This window comes from Gekko japonicus, unplaced genomic scaffold (assembly GCF_001447785.1).
Source record: "Gekko japonicus isolate JY-2015 unplaced genomic scaffold, Gekko_japonicus_V1.1 scaffold209, whole genome shotgun sequence".
Taxonomy (NCBI): Eukaryota; Metazoa; Chordata; class Lepidosauria; order Squamata; family Gekkonidae; genus Gekko; species Gekko japonicus.
Genome location: NW_015172009.1, coordinates 253,097 through 278,211, shown reverse-complemented (window position 1 = coordinate 278,211; position 25,115 = coordinate 253,097). Strand labels below are relative to the sequence as shown.

The window sequence follows — 25,115 nt, the reverse complement described above, 5'->3', positions numbered from 1 at the left end:
ATAAAATGGGACCACTATGGCCATTCCCCATGAATTTGGCATATGGCCTGTATCATCGATATATGTAAAGAGGGGGCCCAAAAAAGAGGCCCACCACTCCTTATTTTTTTTCAGAAATTCAGGTGGGATACCATCGTAACCAGGGGCTTTAGCGGTTTTTAGTTGGTCTATGTGGGATTTAATCTCACCTGGGGTTACAGGAGGCCACTTGAGGGTATTTTCTAATGCTATTTGAGGGGGAGATTGAGTAGCATCTTTGTACAATTCTGTAAAAAAAGAAACCCATTTATCTGATGGTATACAAGAGGGTATTGAGGATTTGGGTCCCGAAAGTCTGCCTGTAATTAATTTCCAGAAAAGGGAAGGGTTTTTATCTTTTACTGCTATGATCAGTTTCCCCCAAAGTTCTCTATTGTATTCTTTCTTGCAACATTGATTCAACAGTTTATAGTCTTTTTTTTGTGACAGCAGATTTGTTAGGGCTTCTCCTTTAGCCTGATCGTCTGATGTCTGATATTGCTGGTACCTCCATTTTAGAATTTTTTTTGCTGTTATGCAACTATTTTATTTATTTATTTTATTTATTTTGGGATTTATATCCCGCCCTACCCATACGGCCCAGGGCGGCAAACAAGCGGCAGCGCCGAGAATAAAACATAAGTTACATTAAAACCCTAATAAATACAAACTAAAAGGGTGCTCTACAATCATTTTAACAGTTCAATTTGAAAAACCAAGACGGTCAATGTCCCTCACTGGCGGCCGAATGATATACAAAAACAGGAACGCCAAAGTAATGTTCCTCTTGTGGGCAACATCCGCCCTCGCCAGGGCAGGTAGGTGGTAAATCGGGCCACGATGGTTAAACCATGGTTTGGAGCAGTTATAGGATTTCTGGAACCTTTCATTATATGGATGAACGAGATATGGATTAAGCTTTTGTATAAAATTTTCATAAATGGGTATGGGATTTGAATGAGATTTTCATAAACTTCTATGGGGTCTTGAACTGCTGTTGAATACCCTAGTGCTTGACTGGAGTTCATTAGACTACCTGAATTCAGAATTTCTTTTAAACATTGACCTAAAGTGGAGGACCATCTCACTCTGCAGCCAACCCTATCTGTAGGTTGAACCATAACAGGGTATCTGGAGGTCAGATGAGGGCCCTCAGGATCTAAAGAAACTCATAAACATAGTGGGAAATGGTCACCCTCCAAATATGGTAGTACTTGAAATTTCTCCGTCAGGGAAACTAGAGTTCTGCAAGTCAAAATGTAATCAGTTGTACTCACTTTGGCACCTGCCATGAAAGTGAATTCACCAGGGGAATCATTGATAGTAGACCCATTTAAAATAAAGAGGATGCTGGGGAGAGATTTTGTCAATGGCTTCCGAGAGATGGCTATGCCAGTCTTTGACCAGCACATTCAACAAGTCACCAGGGGGCATCGGATCCCACAGAGCATTCTGGAAACCAAGTGGAGCCATTAGTCTCTGTGGGCAAGCATAAATGAGCTCAGTGCCTAAATAGGGAGGAGCTGGGGTGCACAGCTGGGCCTTCAGAGCACAGTGGTCTGACCAGGGCACTGCCTCTATGACTATCAGTTTCACATCCATCCCTGCCGTAAAAATAAGATCCAGCATGTGGCCTGCCTGATATGTTGGAGCTGATACAAACTGGGAGAGTCCTAGCACTGCCATGGATGACACTAGGTCCCTGGCCTGCGAGGAGGCTGCATCCTGGGCACGGACATCGAAATCCCCCAGCCTGATACAGCCTCCAACACGCCCAGCAGGGTACACTAGGCAGATAGCCAAACTCTCCTCAGCATTCCACACTAGGCGTATACACACCAGGCAGGGCACTGCCTCTCGTACAAAATGAAGCAGCATGCCTGCTGACTGGGATACCTGCGTGGGCGCAAATTCAGCCAGTGCACCAACTGCATTGGCTGCTGTTTGAATACTGGGTCAGGTTCAAGATTATGGTGTTAGCCTTTAAGGCCCTTTGCGGCCAGGGACCAGCATACCTGCAGGACCATCTCTCCTCATATATGCCCCACAGAGCATTGCGCTCCACCAACTAGCACCACCTTGTAGTCTCCAGGCTGAAAGACATCCATCTGCCTCAACCAGGGCCAGGGCTTTTTCGGCCCTGGCCCCAGCATGGTGGAATATGCTCCCAATTGAGGTCAGGGCTCTACGGGATTTGTTGCAATTCCACAGGGGTTGTAAAATGCAGCTGTTCCGCCAGGCCTTTGGTTGAGGCAGCAGATGTCAAATAACATTGGCCTCCCCTGCTCTAGCTGCCCATGGCACTTTCATATTATTGGAACAAGGCATGACTGACCTAATCCATCCTGATCCATCCCCTTCTAGCATGAAGCTAGCGTACATTGAAAGACAACAACAGCTGAATTGTCGGATAGTAAATTTAGGCTGCGGGCACAAGGGCAGGACAATGCAGGGGGGAAGCGTGGCTGTTTGCCCCAGGGCTAAAAACTGCGCGGTTGCGCGAGCAGAACTACCGTGGAGGTCCTGTGGAGGTCCCGTGGTAGGGGGAAGGTGCTGATCACTCCACAGTCCTGCGGCGCGGCAAAGAAGCGGGGCGCGGGGCAAACAGGGTTGGGGTTTTTTCTAAACTCAAATGTGTGCATGCTCCCTTGGGTGCTTGACCACATCCGTGGATACTTTGGGGGGAAAAAACCTTTTTGCGAGGGGACATGGGCGGGCACCAGAACTACCACTGGAAACGCGATCAGACGCCCGTCCTTGTCCCACAGTTTCAGGAAACTAGTACCTCCGAGGTACTAGTTTTTTACCGCGCATCTTCTGCGGGAAGCCTCGGGTTCGCCACGGGAGCTCGACGCTTCCCAGATGTGGCGGTGAGATCGTGCCCGGAAAATCTGCCTATCTTCCTTCCCTCTAGCGTGCCTAATGCTCCGTGTGACTGCAGCCTTAGATTATTTCTTTAGATTAGATTATCTCTTTACATGTTAATGTTATTTGTATGGTGTTGATTATTTGACTTTTTAGAATTGTCTATTATTTTATGATATAATGTGAGCTGCCCTGAACCTACTTGCAGGGTAGGGCGGGATAGAAATGCAAAAATAAAATAAATAAAATATAGCATACCATGCACAGATTTCTGCCACTGCACTACAACAATCATGCAGTGTATTCCTGTGTATATTGATTACTTAGTTATGAGAACTTATTTGTCCCACTTTGTAATACATGACAATAACCAGTGTTTGGGCTGCAGAGACGTTATAGGTTATTAATCATCATGTTAATGATCAAGAGGCGCTGCGGTGGCTCAAGTGGTTAAGATGCTGAATTGCAGGCTGTAGGTCGGTAGTTCAGCAGTTCGAGACCCGAGTGTGCCGCATGACAGAGTGCGCTCCCGTCTCTAGTTCCAACTCCTGCCAACCTAGCAGTTCGAAAGCAAGAAACTGCAAGTAGATAAATAGGTACCACTTCGGTGGGAAGGTAACAACATTCCATGCACCTTGGTGTTTAGTCATGCTGGCCACATGACCACGGAAATGTCTTTGGACAACGCTGGCTTTTCGGCTTTGAAACGGAGATGAGCACCGCAACCCTAGAGTCAGATTCGACTGGCTTTCGAGCAAGGGAACCTTTACCTTTACCTAATTATCAAGAATGTAAAACTGTGCATTATCAGTAATGCAAATGCTCTTTGTTAATCTCTTGCCCTGAATTTTGATATAATTATACAAATATGTAATTATAAAAGTTTGCTGAGCCCTGCACAACACCTTTGGCAAGAAAACTCAATATTCTATGCAGTGGCTGGACAAACACTTGTCAGGGATGCTGTAGACTGATCCTGCATTGATCAGGGGGTTGGACTACATGGCTTGTATGACTCCTTCTAACTCTATGATACTATGCAATAAATATTGAAATCTACAATGTAAATGTCTTATTAGATGCTTAAAGTTCTTCACTGGCCAGATTTTTTTTTCATGCCAACATACTTCTGTTGCTGACATAATAGTACCCTCTTAAGAGTAGCAAACGCAAATGACTCTTAGAGCAGTTCTGATCCAACTGGGGCCCTGAGGCCGCTATTTATAGAAATGTAAAGATACATGGATCTCCATCTCATCTAGCTGAGCCTTCAATGTCACTGGAGAGATACATACTGCCACTTATTAAGGCAATGATGGAAATGATAGCAGAAAAATTGTCAGTTCACTAACTGCTGTGTCACACCACATGCTGTCTGTGACTGGCTCTACCAACATTTATGTTTCTACCACCATGCTCCCAATTTGATCAGCATAGCAGTGTTGTCAGGAGTAGCATTTAACCCTTTCCTCTGTAATGTCTGATGGACTGAAATGTCTCCCCTGAATTTGCTGTTAGTTCAAATGGGAGGGGGAATTTGTATGTGTGTGTAAAGTGCCATCAAGTCCCTGCTGACTTATGGCAACACCTCAGGGCTTTCAAGGCAAGAGGCATTCAGAGGTGGTTTGTCATTGCCTTCCACTGCCTAGTGACCCTAGTATTCCTTGGTGATCTCCCATCTAAACACTAACCGAGGCTGACCCTGCTTAGCTTCTGAGATCTGACAGAAGATGACCTGGGCCTTTCAGGGCAGGGCAGGGCATGAGGGGGAATACAGGCAGCTAAATAATCATCTCAGAGCCCATGATTTTAACATTACTTTGGCCAAAGAACCACTAGAGTGATGTAACACGCACACCCATATGTGGTAATTCTAATACATTTTATATTCATGTATTACAAAGCTCTTCTGCACTCTCTGGAGCCTGTCCATAGACATGATCTGGGGTTTCTGTACTAAGAACTTTATTCCCAAGCATCTACAGATCTCACTGAGATCAGGGAAAAGAGAAAGGGAATGTAAGCCTTTCCCAATCTGAAACATCCCCAGGGACATGCTATCTGACCCACTGGGGAAACATATGCAGAGCACACATCTATCCATCTCTTATCAACAGGACCCATGGTGGCCACGCAGGGGACACAAGGACTTTACAACATGCAAATTGACCCTAAGTGATGCAGGGTACAGTCTCCTTCTAGATTAATTATATGGTGTCTGAATCTTTATGTTTTTTCACTGAAAAGCTTTCTGAAAAGTGAAAGTCATCTGTTGTTATATAGCTTAAACATTTCCTTACATATATTTAAGAATTTTCTGTTTACTGACTAAAAACACGATCATTGGTAAAGTCCCACTGATTTCACTTGCAGGTAAATCCATCTAGAAATACAGTCTTAGATTTTTTTCACCACAGTTTTAGTTATTTTTATTAACTCCAGTAAGAATCTGTTTTGGTTATTGGTAATTTTACAAAGAGCCGTATCTCACTAGTACAAATACATTGTCTATTCTGTGAAAAGTATGCAAAACACCCTTTCAAACAACTAAATGTCAACTGTGAAAACAGATTTCCTTGGTATGCAATTGCCCATTGTGCCAGATGTATTGAGTATCAAAAATAGAATTAAAGGCAAAAGAACAGCTGCACTCTACCAGCAATGGACTTTTACAATATAAGGTTAACTCTGATGTTCATTCTCCACATTATTATTATATTTTAGTTTAACCATAAACACCAGCCCCTCTTCAAAGTGATGCAGTCTGATCCATGAAAACATCTTCCAGGTGCAGCTACATCAATTTCAGATCTTTTCAAGATTGATGCTGCAGCTGCTACTTCAATCAACTGACACTGACACGGAGCAAGCAAAGTAAACCAGCTCTTAACTTTTATTCCTGACAATCAGAAGTTTCAACAGAGCCTTTACAGAGTGTATATGATGGATTCTCCCAATTTAACATTCTATTTTATCACACAACCTTCCCATAATCCTTAGTCAGTTTGTGTTACAGTGCTTATACTTTAGAACTGTTTGCTACATATGAAGTGTATTTTATTATATCTGGTAAATATATGGCTAATAATATCTACTGGCTACTGTTTCCTTCAGTCCCTTAAAAGAGACCCCCGCTTAGTGTAGTGGTTAGTATTTTGGACTAGGATCTGGGAGATCCAGGTTCGAATCCCGCTCTGCTATGGAATCTTGCTTAACAGGCCAGTCACACATTCTCAGTCTAAGAACCACACAGGATGGTTGTGAGAATAAAATGGAGAAGGGAAGAATGTTGTGAACCTACTTTAGGTTTCCACTGGTTGAAACATGGGGTATAAATGAAGTAAATAAATACATAGGAACCTCACAAGGATGAGACGGGAACCTTGGTGTCTGGAGAAGTGAGAAGAGTCTCATGAAAGCTCATACCCTGCCACATATTTTGTTAATCTTTAAGGTGTTACTGGACTCTTGCTCTTTTTTACTGCTACAGACAGACCAACATGGCTACCCATCTTGATCATTCAAGACACCAAAGCCCCCCCCCCCCCGAGGTCATATAGGCAGGGCTATTTTTGAGCAGGAACGCACAGGAATGGAGTTCCGGTTGGCTTCAGAGTTGGCCACGCCCACTACAGACAAAACCTCTGCGTGCGTGGCTAAAGAGGGAAGGCCTGGAGAGCGACACCCCCCGGCGACTCTGAGGCGGGCGGGCTGGGGGGGCCTGGAAGGATCGGGGAGGTTTTTAAATGCCTCCCCATGCCTTCCCCGGCCTGTCCAAGGGCCGGCTTATCCGGGCTACCCGCAGCCGCGGGGCGCCCAGGCAAGCCAAGGGAAGACATGGGATGTGGTCTAATATGCTAATGAGCTGTGTTGTCAGGGGTGTGGCCTAATATGATAATGAGTTTCTGTTGTTGGGTGGGGCCTATTATGTTAATGAGTTCCTGCTGGGCTTTTTCTACAACAAAAGCCCTGAATATAGGTATTCTGTTGGTACATCTTCAGAGTATCAAGTTCAAGAGGGCAGCATATTTTCTTCCACAATTAGCACTGGTTAAAGACTGTTTGATACATTATATTAGAAGGGCTAGCTGAAATCAGTAGGATAAGTGTGATTTCTCATTTCTCCCATTTCGCTAAACAGGGTTTCCTCAAAACTAGAACTGAAACCAGAGCTAAACCTTGGTTTCGGATCCTAGGCTGATTCCACATGAAGGTTTCTGCAGCTCTAGCTGAGCTCCTTTTTTGTTTGTTTCCACAAAATGCCTTAGAGAAAAACAAAATAATTAAAGGATTATTTTACTGTTTGCTTATTAAAATGTTATGGGATGTTAAAAACCAGACATATTTCCTCCTATCAAATAGGCATAAGATGTATATTTGTGGAAAACAATCATATGCTTCATTTGTAACAGATCTAGGAAAAAATTCCACCAATTCAAAGTTTCAGGGCTTGTGGTAGTGGTACAAAGTAAAGCACTGCTAGCATTTCAGGAATATACAGACCATTTCCTCTCTTTTTTCCCTGACTTCAACAGCTCTTGAGACATAACGGGATCCCAGATGCTTGGCTGGCTGTGATATCATTTATTGATATGTTGAGAGCAAACTCATGTGCATTAGAAGAGCACGTTGTACTTCTATCTGTGCAATCCACTGGCCTCTACTGGAGACAAGAACAGAGATTGCTCCTGTCTACTTGTCACTTCTAGTAACATGCATACATAAACATTAGTAATTAGCCATGTCACAAAGACCTTTCAAACACGAAACTGGGAGAATTCAAGGAGAAGTTAGTTAACAACATCTGTGATTTTCCACAAGTCCTTCCAAACACATGCGTATCAAACCAAAAACATAATCAAATCATAAAATAGAGATTTGAACATCTTACACTACAGTGTTTTGCATATCCTCTTATTTTACTCTTTACATTTCCATTGCTCTATCAATGTAAAGCATACCATACCAATAATTTCTCTATTACCTCATTTTTAATTGCAAGTTACACTTATGATGCTACAGCACAGTTTGGGAGGGGCTACTGTCAACAGAGTGCAAAATATGATAACGGCGTCTTTAATTAGGTGGAGTGTCACAAAAAGTACTTTGTCAGAGGTAGACTGCTAACTGAAACAACTGAAAGACAAAGTTACGTGACAGGTTACAACAGTACATTAATAGACTTTACTGGTTATACACAAATTTTAAATCCACAGATAATGGCTTATTTAAAAATATTTTACTACCTGTTTACATGTACAATTTAAAATATCAGCTTACCTGTTTTGGCAAAAAATATGTGCTAAAAAGAATATTTCCCCCCATACTTCCTAAGCAGATCTGCTACAGTTGCTCTACAGTAATGACTGTGGGTACCTTATCTGGGCTAGGGTCCAGAAACTGGTTCAACACAAAGTCACGCAAAACTGTTCCAGTTAGCTGTAACACCAGTTGCTAGACAAAGGCAAGACACAAAGGCAAGGCCCTGGTGCTGAAATTCACTCATGCTGTTCTAAATAGGGGTTGTTATGGATTGGTGAAATTAAAAGTCCTTAGTTGCAGGAGCAGAATGTTTTAGGAATGGGGAACTCGATTCTGTTATCAAACCACAATCACTGCTAAGAGCTGCAGCTAACCAGGTTAAAGAGTCAGTTGGAAATACAGTCATTTGAATGAGGGAGTCTGAACACCATCCTGGCCTCCAGAATTTGGAATTTCCCTTACTAGGTTGCATGCCAACACAAACTGTCTTGAATTTCCATGTCAGGGCGGGGGATCCTTGCTTGCCCATTGCAAGTCAGTCCTTTCAAACCAAGTTATTTGAACAATGGATAGCAGGAATATATAGAACATTCCTTATAGAAAAAGGGTTGACATGCACAGCCTTTTGTGAGATGATGTTTGCTTTTGGTTCTTTCTTACTTCAGCAAGACAGGAAACTCCTGTGGTGAATTCTTGTCCTGAATATTAAATACTTCATGGTGTTTTCTTCCTTGTGCTAGAAAGCTGACTGAAGAATATTAGGGCTTTAAACACCTTTTGTCTTTTGATGACAAGTGGCGAAAGGTTGCCCTAGACTTAAAGCCAGTGCATGATCACTCCAACAACTGAGCTTAATTCTGGACATGGCTCTGAGGAGAGAGTTCTCAGACTGACACTGTGAGTCAGTAAAAACCTCTTTGATGTGTCTCCAAATATGAGAAGGAAAACAGATGTCTACAGAAGCTTACTATTATCTTTTGCAGAGGTGGTATTGGATGAGAAGGATAGGTTGACATTTGCCCCATCCATGCACACAGGCGCAAACACCAAGCCAAAAATCAAAGGATGACCTATAGCAATTCCTAGCAGTTTTTCATATTTCCATAAGGAAGTTCCTTACACAAAGCCCATTTGTTTCTGAAGGACATTATTGCCCAGATTTCAAGAGTTGCTTGATTCGGCTGTGTATTACACCTCAGGGCAATTATCATTTAAACCCATTCCTTAAAAATGAAATTATAATTAAGAAGCTACATCTGGGCCAATGTATGCTACACAGATATGGGACAATACACAGCTGGTGGTGTGCAATTTTGGTCTTTGAGAAGATGCAAAACGTTGTTCTTCTCGTAAATACATCTTCACTGAAAGGGGTAGGGAAGCTCCACTGTGAATACATCTAAACTCTGAAAACATAAACTCACTCCATAATAATGGACCAGTTTTTTGAAAGTACTTATAGCACATATGTTGGACATTACACTTCAGTTCCCCCTCCCATACTCTGTTTCTTGGGGCCTGTGGCAAACAGCTGTCATTAATATTCACCCCTTCTGCTAACACTTTCCTTAATCCCAGTAGGGCTTCTCAGCCTATAATTAAACTTTCCAGCTGCCACAGCTAGACAAAACCCAAATGGATCATTTGTTGATTTTTTTAAAAAAATCCCTATAAAGCTCCCTTCACTATTCCAAAGACGGATTCTAAGAAACTGTGTCAGTTTCATGGTTTGTTAAATCAATGCTTATTCATTCGCACATATTTTGTAGTACTGTTATCCAAACCAGTACACATGTCAGGCCCATAACATGAAAAGTGTCATTTATATGTGCAGGGTCAGATTGTGTCAGCGGTGCAACTGTTTTCGGACCAAACAGTCCAATATACACCTGGGCCCTGATCTAATACAGCATTCCAGTTAAGAAGGAAAAAATGAAACAGACAGAAATCTCAGATAAGAAAATCTTTAATTACCCAACAAGATAACATGGCTAGAAAATGAAATGCAAGGGAAACCACCATTCCAATGTAGTAACACAATCCTAGCAATAGTATCCTGGGGTTGTTGCCTACTTGGGTTTGAGTGGGGAATTCAAAGGAAAGTAAAGGATGAGAAGAAAAACATATGTTGCCTTATCCTGAAGAGAAAAATCTGTTGAGCTGAGGTCTGGGACAGGCAAGCTGCCCAAGATGAAGGAAAAGTCCAAACCAAAACTATGAAGCTGGGAATCAAAGGCAAGAGGATTCAATGATTTAGTAAAAGAACAAAAGTCCAGGAAATAGGCCAACCACAAAGAAGCCTCAGGAGTAGAACCAACTACAACACTGGAGGGACGTGAGGAGCCCTATTTATGCATTTGGGGAAGGGTGAGTTACAGAAGGGTGCAAATCCAAGGGGACTGTAAGATGATTTATATGGAATGCCTGAGTTGTCTGGATGGTGTGCCAGCTCAGTGTGATCCAACAAAGGCTGAGCAGCAGTTTGATGACATTTCCCTGGGTTTCGAAGTGAATGGCAGGGCTAAGCCATATAGTGAGGAGGGTTTTATAGCCTTAGGCTATAACCCACCAAACTAGAGCCATTTACTCCTGGGTAAAATGGATATTCTGGAAGTTGAGGACAAAAGGCCTCTAATCAACATGCTTTTAGCAGGTGGCCTACTCCCATGTCAAGCGGTCCAGGGGAAATTTCTGCAGGGGCTCCTTTCTTCATATAACACTGTATTATTTATCCAGGCCTTTGGCAGCTGAATCAGAAGGTCTTTTGGGGTTTACAAATATAGTGTCCCTGTTGGGGGGGATGGCTTTGTTCACAACAGCACTAAGGATTTTATATTCCCTAATGTTTGTCAAACAGTCCATCCTTGCATTCTGACACCACACTTTCAGAAATGCCACCTACTTGCATTTCTTCTTGCAAACCTACTGGCTACGGCCATGGCCAATCATACCTCTCCCCGGGGAAGCCAATCCTTGAACCCAGCCACAGCTCCCCCATATGACAGAAACCCAAGCCAGGATGCCCCATAACACAGATTATAGGGCGAATGTTACAGGACACTATCTCTGAGGTCTTTGATGCGCATACTTAGAGCACACAGTGCCTCATCTTGGTGGTGTGAAATGCAAACAGAGGACACTTAGCACTACAGAGGAAGCACTACAGAGGAGGCACTTGACCCAGACTCCTCACAGGTACCCCCAATCTCTTGGAGATGCACACCCAAACTGAAGAGTAAACTGTCATGCCTGCCCTTGACTCAGGCCCAGATCCAGCTCCTGACAGCCTAAGAGGGGAGGATTCCGTGCCTTTAAGAGCTGAAGAAGCATCAGGATCTGCACCTACTGTAAATATGGAGGAGGATACACAGCACACAGCAATCTGAGTCAACTACAGGACGGTTTGCACCTGGGATTGAGCAGGCCATAAGCAGCTCACCACCTGCATCTCCCCCACCTGTAAGTAGGCTTAGGGATCAGAGACGTCAGGAGCTGGCTAGCCGACGAAAAGAAGCACGTTCAAGAGGGCAGAGATCCTTGAGCCCTGAGTTTTAACAGCACCCAGGACCTCGCACAAAGGTGCTAATGGGTTAATGAGCCAGAGCACTATTTAGTAGGGCCTCTGGCCATGAGCACTTTGTGCTGGCAACCTTGTTCGTAGAACCAGAAGCTCTGCACCTTGATTCCTGTTTGACTCTGTGGCTTTTTGGACTCGGCTTGTGTTTTTGGACTTCTGCTCTGGCTCCTAACTCCCAGCTTTTAATCTGACGACGCTCTCGGCTTTGCTATCTGGACTCGGACCTCTGGTAACGTTTAACTACGGCTGTGTCTGGTGTTCTGGGACTTGTTTAATGCTCTGCTGACTGCTCTCCCGGCTGACCCTCGGACTTGTCTTGTGACCCACCCTCCCAGCCTGACTCCCTGGCTCTACCGTGACATAAACACATAAAGACAAGTTAGCTGGGGTGGAGATCTGGCAAGCTCAGGCCAGCACCCCCCTCCCCCTCCCCCCTCGCACCCTGAGCACTGCCTCAGCAATACAGGCTCCTAAAGCCAAGGGAAAGTGGTACAAGTGTACATGGGCAACCTGAGGCAGCAGCACCGGCAGTATGCACCATTCCCCATGATGGGGCATACTCCAAAGATGCCAGGGGTCCTGTGGCAGGACGCTGGTGGCCCCATCCTAGTCTCTTGCCAGGGCACCACCCTAGGTGGGAGAATGTGGCACAGCTAGATTTTGGGGGTGCCAGACCTGTAGCTGTGGATCTACTGGCCAAGCAACCATGACACCTACTGGCTTGCAGTGTCAGAAACAGATGAAGTAGACAGAGTTGAGGTGCAATCCACACAAAGGATCAGTAAGTATCACTGGATGGCTATGGCATGAGCTGCAGTGGGGTATCCCAACAAACGGAGCCCCCACAGATTGGGGTGCCCACCAGCATAGCTGCAGTCATCAGGAGCACTGTGCCTTTGTTTGGCATTGTCTGGGAAGAGGACATTGATAATGAGGCATGGGCTGCCTTCCACCACTCCCTACCACCCACGCCCCCTCACAGCATGCCATCCTGTGATCTGTGATTTCCCATGTGGATTCCCAGAATGACCCCCCCGCCCTTCACATATCCAAGGGGTAGGTTCTCACATGGAAGCTCATGCTGGGATCGACGCTGCTGGTCTTCATGGAGCCAATGGACTTGGTTTTTTGCATTTTTGCTGCCAGTCAGACCCTTGCCAGGGAACAGGTGGGTGTCCTGACTACAGCATGGGTGCACTTCACCTGTGGGCTATAAAGATTGTGCTGTCACTGGCTTTCTTGTCCTCGTTCTCAGAGACTTGGGGGGGAGAGTAACATCACGGGGCAGTGGCTACACTAGCTGGTGGCAACAGGCAGCACCTCTGTGTGCCATGTAGGGGAACAGGGGGCTGTTGGGCATCGCCAGGGTTGCTACGGTCACCGGCATGCTCGCTATGCCGTCTTTGCCTTGTCAAGGGACTCCCCCCCCCCCTGCAGAATATTCATAGGGATCCAACCAGTGATGCTATTATTACATTGGCGACTGGCACAAGAACACACATGAAGCCGCCTCATACTGAATCAGACCCTTGGTCCGTCAAGTTCTGTGATGCCTACTCAGACTGGCAGCAGCTCTCCAGGGTCTCCGGCTGAGGTCTTTCACATCATCTAATACCTAATCATTTTAACTGGTGATGCTGTATTGAACCTGGGACCTTCTGCATGCCAAGGAGATGCTCTGCCACTAAGCCACTGGCCCCTCCCACTGCTGCAGTGGCCATCGGGATTGGGCTGCAAGAAAAGTTTTGCGAAAATGGTTTCTAACTATGATGCAGCTGAAATATGTTTAAAAGTCATTGGTCAGAAGTCTCAGTGCCGCAGATTAGGAAGAAACTTATCTCTATCCTTTTGGTGGCCGCAAAATCTGCCCTAGCTATGACATGGAAGTGTTTGGATCCACCTACACTCACATTATGGTATTGGAAGATATGGGAGATATATGTGATGGAAAAAATTATATACCGGATTAGTCAGTATGAGTTAAGTGCACCTCACAATGACTCTGCAGAAGTGTGGTTTATTATACTAGATCTTCTGTCACAGCTTGAAGTAACTCCCCAAAACTCAAAGTCTTTATTCTTATTATAATATATATATATTATGGGTATGGCATTATTATTGCTTTATGATGCTGTTCATTCTTAACTGGTATTATTGCATTATTTGTATGTGTTTGAGTAGTAGTAACTATGTCAAATGTATACCCTGTTCATAGTTTTTTATTTGTTTGTTTTGATATTTGAATGTTATTGATTTATGTTATGTGTGAAAATAGAATATTTTTTTAAAAAATAAACATTAAAAGTCAGTAATTGTCTCCTGGGACAAAACATCTGTTCATAGCCACCACCATTACAACATGTACAAATCTGCTGTGGTTTTGATCTTTAAAAAATGTCGTTTGCCACATGACAATTGATCAGTTTTTCTCCTGACTAACTACCCCAGTCCGAGTTTTGATGTGCTAGTAAATAGGCAGGCATGACTAAATATAACCTAAGTTGAATAAACAAAAACTTCACAAAGCGGGCATAAAACTACTACTGACAGCAGGTGGGAGATGAGCTACTGCTGAGTCTCTACCCCAAGGCAGCCCAACTTTAGCTATGCATCAATTAAAGCTTAATGCATTCACACCATACAGTGTGGGTTGTACTCAAATAGCCTTGCAGCACTGTACTAGCTATCTGATGAATGCCATGGTGCAAGCTCCGGGGAGGGACACTGGAATCCTTTGGATCAGTTTTTGAAGGAAACTCCCTGTACCCATTGATAAGCAAGGCCTATTTAAACAGATACCTTGGCCTGGATATCCCAGGCTAGCACAATTTCATCCGATCTCAGAAGCTAAGCAGGGTCAAGCACTGGCTAGTATTTGGATGGGAGATCACCAAGGAATACCAGGGTCATGATACAGAGGCAATGGCAAGCCACCTTTGCCTTGAAAACTCCATGGGGTTACTATAAATCAGCTTCAACTTGATGGCAAAATAAATAAGTAAATAAATGAATGGTGGTATATCCACTGTGAAAGGTGTGATATTTAAGATCTGAAAACACACAAGTCATACATGTATACACACAAAACAGGGGATTTCTTCCTTTTATTTGTAAAATCTGTGGACAAATTTTGAGTGAGAACTTTGTTTACTTGCCAAACTTAATCTTACAACTTTGTCACTGTAGAGAACATTAGTAAGGAAACATGTCTCTCATAGATCCAAGTGGGTAGCCATGTCAGTCTGAAACAGTAGAGCAACATCTGAGTCCCGTGGCAACTTTAAGACCAACAAAGTTTTATTCAGGGTATGAGCTTTCATGTGCATGCACACTTCCTCAGATATGTACTTGAAGATATGTATCCAGATATCTACCTGAGGAAGTGTGCGTGCACATGAAAGCTCATACCCTGAATAAAACTTTGTTGGTCTTATAGGTGCCACGGGACTCAAACTCTGTTCTTGAGTTATAAACAGTGATGCTAAATTTAAGGCTTAACTACAAAGGGCATATGGGGACTTTTAAAATAATACGTAATCAGACATTTTAAACAATTCACAATATAGAATTCCACATCCCGAGAAGTCCACACTCTTATGAATGAACACTATGGCAAGCTACACACAATGGAGTGCTACTTTGACATGGAATACACAGCAGAACCAGCAAAGTGACAAAAGAGCCAGACGCTGAAGGAGTAGGTCAGTTGTGCAGGGAAAGCAAACGTTTACACAGGCTCTTGCAAACAAGCCAACACAGTAGGTCAGATCTGTCATAAAGAAACACTTTCTTTCAGTGCAAGGCCATCCCAGTGAAACCATGTAGAAAGGAGCCCCACATTTAAAAACTACTGTAACTACACAGTGCTGGGCTGAAAAGATTATGTGTGTTAAAAATTAAGGCCTAATAAATGAAAAAGAGTGTAACAAAGTATAGAGTGATCACTCCTGCTGTGTAGTAAGACAGTGATGTCTGGAAGAACAATAAGGAGTTGAGGGAAGGGAACAGTTTCTTCTGGACAAGGGATAATTAAAGACAAAACAGAAATAAAGTAGGAGCTCAGAAGAACTGGAATGGGCAACAGTTCAGCTCCAAGAGAATTGTATTTGATGCTAATAGGCTCCTCGAACCAGCTGTGCACAAGCTAAAAAGTTCCATAAACTAAAACCTCTTTCACTTTAACACAACTGTTTAATACAATTTAAAGCGAAATTCAACAGCCTCTTAGAGATGGTTATGCCTCAAAACTAGACTGGGTTTGCTTTCTAAAGCTCAATATGAAACTTTTCACCCCTGTGGTCAATTATACCCCAAATGAACCTTTCCCACAACACTTTGCTAGCTTCCTACACCACAGTATATATGCATTAACTTACCTCTGTCATCTTGGTGCTTGGGGGGTGGGTCAACAGTGGGATGACCCCTGATGGCACTGGTATTTCTGGTCACTGTGTGACACAGAGTGTTGGACTGGATGGGCCTTTGGCCTGATCCAACATTGGCATCTCTTATGTTCTTATGTTCTAATGAAATGGAAGTTACCAGTCTATTGGAAGAGAGTGAACAGTAAATTAGCATACAACAATTAAGATGTTTAACAGATTCAAGGACCAAACAGGAATAACAAGCTTATTTGTTTGGGTTTAATGGGGGGGGGACATAGTGAAGGAAATAAATATGTCAAAATTGGAGATTGATGGGCAGATGTATCCTTAATTATGGAATGCTGAGAGTAATTAACTGAGACCCTGCTGTTATGCTCCATCCATCTCCTCTCAAGAGTGCAGGTGACCTTACAGCATCTTCTTCTTTGTGTGGGGCAATTGGCCAATGGCTGCAATTTTGACATATTTATTTCAAAATAAGGAGTCAACAGCTATAATACTCTACAGAAAAGAACACAAGATTCTAAACCACCATTCTATGAGTATCTCAAGAATGTGACTTTTTAAATGATTGGATTAGGTTTACTAGAGGCAATTTATGTATGCTGAAGAAGACTGAAAAGGTGTTGGATGACATAGGTTGCTCATCCTGTGTCTAAAACACAGGGTAGACTTAATTTAAGTCAAAGTTAAATCATTTAAATCATGGTTTTCTTCTACATAAAGGCTCATTCTTGCTGTCCTTAATATTTACAACCTAGATGAAGGTTTCATTTTAGTATAGTAACTTTTCAGGTTAGTTTTAGTTATATCAGAAAATTAATAATTGCTTATTTACCGCCTGAGATAATTATGAAATCACTGCAAGGTGAACTATCTCTGGTTTAATAGGGCAATCATTCATATTTGTACAACTTTTCTGCTGTACTTTATTGGAAAGAGAAAAATAATCAGTAACAATAACCATTTAAATTGTTTTAGTTAACTAAAGCAATAACATTATATTGCATATGTATTCTTGTGTTTACTTAAACATCCATGAAGATGCACTCCAAAGATCTCAAGACTTCTGGAGTATTCTGCTCAAAAGGTTTCACTTTCATTCGTACTGCTTGCCCCTCCCTCCTGAAACTTCGCTCTTAACATCTCCTCCTTATCCAGACCTATTCCACCCCAAACAATCTTATGTTCATTGAACTTCTTGAAACTTAGCACTTAAGAGATACGAGGTTGATTCTGTGTGCATAGATTTGCAGAGGACCAATAGGACTAAGGTCTCTTAACTCTGTATGTTTATTTTATACCGTTTTTGATGTGAAGAAGAGGCATGTTATCTCTGCAGACACAAATTCACAGGTTTGAGAATTGCAAAACCAAGTATCTGTGATAATATCTTCTAGATAGAAAAACTACCCAAAATAATCTTACAGAAACCTCAGGGAGAGCATGGCATTGTGAATGGATTAATGGAATTCATTTAACAAAAAAATTAAACATTGCATGAATATACAGTCTCATGCTACATAATTAAAAACTAATCTGTATTTCATAATGAATAACCTTTGGAGTATAATGTATATTAAATAGAAAACCTTTGGAGTATAATGTAACTTAAATAGAAAACTATTTTTAGATAGATTTTCCCTTAAAAAGCAGTCTTTTAAAAATCCAATTTAAATTTTAAAAACCCGATTTTTTAATTTAAAAAAATCATTAATTTTTATCCACCCTGCTAAAACATAACAAGCCCTTTTGAATAGGCAGAGAAATCAAGTTTTGTTTAAAAATGGGAGAAATATCTAAATCAGATACTGGATAGATTGGGGATATATCTGTAGCAGCCATGAGAGATAACTTCTACAACTTCTGTTTTATTGGTATCTGACTCAACGAAGACTAGCAAAAATAAATGGTGCCTCTGGGTACCGCTGGAATGCAACAACTCAGAAACATATTTGTACCAATACAATAAACACAAACTTGAATCTACTTTAAGACCCTAAAACTTGTCTCTTAAATTTATTAATTTAAAATATTGTTATGCCACATTAGAAGGTGTTGGTAGCTAAAAAAAACCCTTTTAAATAATATGTTAGCAGCAACAAAAGAACTGGAAATCTAAAGATCTACCAAAATACAAGGACCGGTACATAAATTTATGGGACAGCCATATTGAATATGTCTTTGTTAATATGGGTAAAGAAAGGCTGGAGATGTATTCATGTTGTATTTATTGACTTTTTCTATAAATATGGGAAAGGACAATTGATGATTTTGCTGTTATTCTATAAATTAAAACAACAAATTAATGAAATACATGCACAGATAAGGAAACCAAATTGCCCCGGAGAACAAGAACTTGGCTCTTTTTTCAAATTTGTCTCCCAGAATGCTAAAAAAAAATATTTGCACCAACACAACCCCACTTTCATTCATTATGGGACACATCTGGTAATCTCTCCTACATCCAAGAATGTGCTTAGGAAGAAACTGGGGGAGGATTTCAGACATGCACACTGCCTCTGCCACTTCATCTCTGCAGTAAGAACGTAGCTGGGAGATGGATGTATTGATGTGTGCAGGATCATCTTGATCCTGGGAGATGAAACCCAAAATGTGGCCTGTTCCTGCTCCTCACCCTCCCAGAAGATGTCATCTGCATCTTTCTCACCACAAGAAAGGCTGTTACAAGGGCATAATCATAATTAAATCTTCCACATCCATCATACAGCTATTAGTGATTGTAACAAGCATGGCAGTCCATAATAAATGTATCTAATTCTCAACATGGCCAGATCTGCGGATACTTAAATACAGGAGATTGAAGCCAGATCTTTCTACAATCTGAAAAAAGCCCCAGGTTTGAAGAAAAACCTGTAGTTAAAATAAAATACACTGGGAGATTAAAACCCCACAAAATAAAAGCAGCTCCTGTAGCTTTAAGAAAGAATTTCTTTGGCTGTTACTATGCTACCACAGCAGTACTGCCAGCCTCAAGCCTTGGTTTCTGTCTTTTCCAGGACTAATCTGTCCTTTGAGGGAGAGCTCATCAGAGCTAAGCCTGACAGAAACAACAGTCAACTTGCTACCTCACATTTTGATTTGATTTGATTTATACCCTGCCATCCCTGCCAAGGCATGACTTGTCCAATACTGGTTTCTTGCTACTGTTCAACAGTATTATATAGTGGTTAGAGTTTCAGGTTATGGTCTGGGAAACCCAGGTTCAAATCCTCACTGTGCCGTGAAAGCTCACTGGTTGACCTTGTTACTCATTCTCAGTCTAACTTACCTCACAGGGTTGTCGTGAGGATAAAATGGAGGAGAGAGCAATGTAAGCCATTTGCTGCCCAATTTTGAGGCTGCTGGCTAACTTTGTGGATGAGTTATGCCTGCCACAATCAACTGTAGTTACTAGTGCAAATAGGGTTGGGGGATGGTCTTGAAATAACTTCAGTCAGGATGTTCTGATTGTCGTCATTTTCAGCAAAATAACTCCTGCCACCATCCTGAAGCTCAAAGTGCATTTTGAGGCTCTTAGCTTTAGTTTCGGATGAGTTATGCCTCCTACAGATAACCATAGGTTCCAGTGCAAAAAGGAAGGGGTGAGGTGTCCTGGGGACTGCATGGGTCAGGATGTTCCGACTCTTCTCATGTTTGCCCCCACAACTCCCCACAATCATCCTGAAGCCAGTGGCCAATTTTGAGGAACCTACCTATGTCTTCTGAGGAGTTATGCTTATCATAGATGGACAGCATAGCCTTTTAATGTACACAAGTGGGGGTCTGCGAGACTCACGGAGGGACTCCCATCTCCCTCCACTCTCTCTCTGAGAGACAAGAAAAAAACCCACTACTTTCTCTGAGAGACAAGAAAAAAACCCTCTGCTTTCTCCAATACAGTTCCCCTCCCCAGCTCTCTATGGCTTGCTGGAGAGCGGGGGGGGGGCTGTGCTGGTTCAGCTGGAGCTACTCTGAGCAAGCAGCAGAGAGTGGTAGGGGTACTCTCTGCTGGCCTGCCTGGAGTAGCTCCAGAGGAACAAGCACAGTCTCCTCTGCTCTCCAGTGAGCCACAGAGAGCTGTGGGGTTTTTTTGGGGGGAGACTGTACTGGCTCACCTGGAGCTGCTCTGGGCAAGCCACAGAGAGCAGCGGAGGAGCGGGAAGTCTCTGCTGGCTCCAAAGACTCTTTCCTCTGCTGCTCTCTATGTGGGTCCACAATACAGGGGGAATTCTCCCCTTTCTCAGCAGGCTGCCTGGAGGCAGACATTGTGCCGCTACTGCCAGAGGGTCCAGCATGACTCCCAGGTTGTGCTGATGTGGTGTCATGTCACATGCAGTGGTCGGGCTGCACTGCCACTGCTGCACCCAGCTAGGCTCTCGGGCTGCGCAGTCACCACCAGTGGACCCTGCTCGGCTCACTCCCAGGTTGTGCTGATGTGGTGTCATGCCACATGCAGTGGTCGGGCTTGCACTGCCACTGCTGCACCTAACTAGGCTCTCGGGCTGCGCCGTCACCAGTGGACCCTGCTCGGCTTCCAGGCTGCTGCGCAGCTGCTAAGCCCAGCAGGGCTCCTGGGCTGTGCAGCCCCTGCTGCCAGGCCCAGCTCAACTCAAGAAGTACATTTACATTTCGGTGGATTTAAACTCCCCTAGCCTGGGTATTTCTTACATTTTTCAGATTTTTCTGCAAACATGGGGAGTGCCCCAAGTTTGTAGAAAAATCTCTTTAGCCTCCACATGGCTTCAATCCGCAGATTCAGCTATCCACAGATCGGGACTGTGGGTAGCTACTAGAATATAAGATAGATATACCTAAAATACAGTGGCAGGCCTTCAATCTCACTGGCCGTTGCAAGAAATACTAACCTACACACAGAATCTGAACTATGTTCATTCAAAAGTCTTTGCAACTACTTCATACTTAATCTGTTGCAATGGAGAGAATTATCCACATTATTCACACTGCTGCTATAGCAAAGTGATTGAAAACAGCAATGTGCTGGCACCGAACTCAAGGGCCCTTCTAATTGCTGTGTTTCAAATTCCATTTAGTCAGCCCCAAGCAAAGAGGCTGCAAAACTCTTTAATAAATCATAAAACCAGAGGGGGGAAATTAGGTCATTCTGACCATCCCCCAGCATTGTAAACTGGCATTCTCTATTGTACTGCTGAATACTCTGTCTAGTCAACTTGTAAATGATTCAAGTGATGGGATTTTTACCAGCTCCCTAGGGAAACTGTCTCACAGTCTAGGAGTTCTTGCTGGTAACATTTTATTCTCCTACTTCAGTAATTATAGAGAGAATTTCCTTATATTATTACATTTGTTCAAGTTCGTTGGACAATACTAACTGCATACTTTATACCCAGTGCCCCCCAAACAACCACTACTCAAGAAACACTCCTCTGCCTCTTCAGTAATCCTCATCGTTTCCTGCAACCTTTTAGGAGGAAAAAAGAGGGGGAAAGAATAAAAACATGCCAGCTGCTGATGTCCAGCAACAGTGAACCAAAGACATGGAAAATAAGACTTAATGCCTCAAGATCATAAAGAAAAACAGGACACTGCAACAACAGTGAACCAAAGACATGGAAAATAAGTCTTAATGCAAAAACAGGACACTGCATATGCTATGAGTCTAAAATAATGTACTAAATTTACCCAACATGAAATCTACTTTTTCTACCAGTATGAGAACATATAACCTGTCATGCTATTGCTTTCCATTGAAGTCAATGGGCTTGGAAGGGTATAATTCTGTTTAGGGTTGCACTGTTAAGTTGCCTACCCAGTAAAGAGTTTCATCTCCAGCAACAATCTGTCTTCTGTCTCCTTCCCCCATTACTAATATATGCTAAGTTTGGGAATATTCTAGCCATGAATGTGTATTTGTAACTCTTCCTGGCCAATACTCAGCAATCATTTTCTTCTATGAGGGCTTGTTTTGAATACATTTATTATTATTGCAAATTCCTGGGCTGAAAAATTCCTTGCCTCAACACTATTATTTCCTCTTGTTCATTCCAAGCGAATTAACCATCTCTCAATACATCAGCAATTTCACATCTCTGGCTATCTGTGTTGCCCTCCCCTATATCCATGCCCATTCCAATGCAGTCACCTTGAAGGAAGCACTTGCAACAGTATTTTTAAACTTGTGTTATATGACTCATATTGTACCTTTATTTTTTTTAATAAAAAACTTTTCTGCATGAAAATTAGACCCAAACAACATGTAGCACAATAAATTCAACCAAACAACACCTTTATGTGCAAACTCCGGTGCTGAATGAAGCATAATATTATATCTATTTTTGGCTTGCACTGCTGAATGACCTTGAGTGAGATACCTCACTCAGTGTTTCTTTTTTCTCCTTCAACCCTTTGTCTGTGTTCTATTTTTAAAGTAAGCCTCTTCAGTGCAGGTACTATAGTATACTATATTTACATGTTCTTGCACATTAGGGACTTAACACATTACAGTGAGCAGCAGAAGTAGAATTTCAATGAGACTTGCTGCCAAATAATTAATTTAAAATTGTTGCAGTCTAAACTGGTCCATAATCAAAGGTCTTTCTTTTGCTTCCATTCAAACAGCTTCAAAAGAAATCTGAAACGTTTATATGGGCAAAAGCTCTATCAGAAGATATTGATTCTGCAGTGGAAAGGCCAAAAATAGCCTATGCCTACAGATATGTCTGTACAGCTATGGGAAGAGACGTTTCAATTGTTTGGACTGTGAAATCAGAGGGTTCAAAGAGTTTCAAGATAAGGTAGGCTGGTAGTTCTCATATTTTCTGGCCTAATTGGAAATGAGTTAGGTTTAAGAGAGGACTGCACTGAATGGGTTGACAGGGCTGCATTGTCAAACAATCTCACACAAGAGTTTCAGATACGATAAGAGCAAGACTTACTATGCTCAAGCCAGAAGTATTATAAGACGGCATCAAAGTATGCAAAGAGAAAGGAACAACTGTGTACGTTATCCAAAAAGAAATACTAAAGACTGTAGGGGTAGGGAGAGACATTTCCCCCCTTCCCCACTGAAACTAAAAAAAAAACAGGGAATCTGCATAAATTGTATACTAGTATTGGGTATTACAAGTTAAAAACACTCAGTATATCTGGGGTTAAATGTCTGTTTATGTTACTCACAGGAAGTCACATGTTTCTCATGTAACCAATGTTCTTTAGCTGTAGGATGCCCGGGAATTTTCTCCCTGATCTAGGAATTTGATTGGGACTAAAGTGTCAAGGTATATGGCTTCTCTTCCCGTCTTTGTTTGGTGTTCTGAAGAAACTAGAAGAGTAGACATAATCTCTCTCTTCTAGTTTTGTCTTTGTAGAGTAAGGATGTAGCCGATTTTGCTCTGTTGTTATTTTCATCCCAGTTACCCTTCCCATGCTAGAATTTAGTAAAAACTTTATATTTTAATCACACATGGACTCTCAGTCTGAATTATTTTACTCTGGCTCTGCTGGACTATTTTATCTCTGCTAAATACCATTTTTTCGATATCTCACTATCACCCAACAACTAGCCTATAGTTAACTGCAAAACAATCTAGGGCTTGTTATGTGTAGAAGTCATGGGAATTAGTTTCCAACTCCTGGGTAGTTAAAGTGAGTGACATCTAAAGGGTCTTTCCATTTTCTTTTTCTGCTGAAACTTACCAGGGCAGACAACAAGAACCATACTTTTCAATGTCCTATCAAACCATTTTTTATAGATACACTTAAATATATCTGTGGTGCAATGGAAGTAGGTGCAGAGGAAGGAGGAGTACCAGTAGCAAAATACAGAAAAAGAGAGGCGGAGGAAAGGCAACCCATGTATTTTACTAGCAAGCACCATCTGCAGTGGTTAGGAAAGGGGTTGTGCTTACCCAGCAATGCAATGCCCTGAGAGTGATAAGGAGCACCCAACCTAATGCTATCTTTGCCCCAAGACACGTCCCATGTACTACAGTGTGGCATCTGTACTGTCTGGCAGCAGCTCAGCCACCCCACCCCTTCTTCTGCACCACAGCAGAATCTCAACGTTATTCTGACCATAGATTCCAACTATGTACCTGGTGTTCCAGGCCTGCAAAGTAGGACAATTGTTCTTTTACAAGATTTCATTTTCAACACAGCACAAATAAAGCCATACTTTCCCCATGTAAGAGTTCAACATCAGCACACATAGACATTATTAGCTAATTATATGCTGAGATAATAAATAATGGGTCACACACAGCCCACTTTACAACAGGCATACTTCAAGCACTGCTAATCCCCTACAATTTGGGCAAGAACAAAGCTTAAATAAAGTATATGCATGTCTATCTCTCAAGCTTGGTCATTGCTTTCCCTAAATTCTGAGTACCTGTAGATCTTCTAACATCTTGGTGACTGGAAAGTTCAACTAAAATCAAGCCACCTTGCTTTTAAATTATGTTTCAGTATCTCACTTTCAGTTTGCAAAGAGCTTCACAGTATTCAACAAAAACATCTGAAATAAGAGCACAATAAAATGAGCACGCATTTGTGAAACATAAATGACTGGCAAAAGATAACCAAAGAATTCATGGGAGGTCTTTGAAATGGAAAGACTTATTCTCAAAACTCCAATCTCTGCTAGAAACCCTACATTATTTCCATCTATTTGTGTAGGTGTTTTCATACCTTGTGTCCCAGTGCGGAAAAAACAACCAGTTCAAAAAAGCCCATTTAATATAGTTTTTTAAAGTGACACAGATAGAGCTCCCACGAGATCTCCAGATCTAGACCTGCTAACTTCAACAAGACTGCTGTACCCTCAGGACACATTTTGGAGGTGTTTTTACCTGGGCAAAACTAAGTCCTTGTTTAATGCTGGTATTAGGTACTGTATCAGATACACAGTATCTATGTAGACAGGGACTTTAATGTGGTTTTCTGTTCATGACCTAGAGCAGACAATGCACTTCAAGCCACAACTTTATCTCAAAGGCTGGAGAAATTAACATTTTTGTGGATACTGC

At 42.3% G+C, this 25,115-nt stretch overlaps 1 protein-coding gene across 6 annotated transcripts in view; it reads right to left on the bottom strand.

The window, feature by feature from the left end:
* The window catches only part of EPB41L3 (erythrocyte membrane protein band 4.1-like 3), a 167,218-nt gene that overhangs the window by 135,377 nt on the left and 6,726 nt on the right, over window positions 1–25,115 (bottom strand). The gene's annotated exons all lie outside the window — the stretch shown is intronic.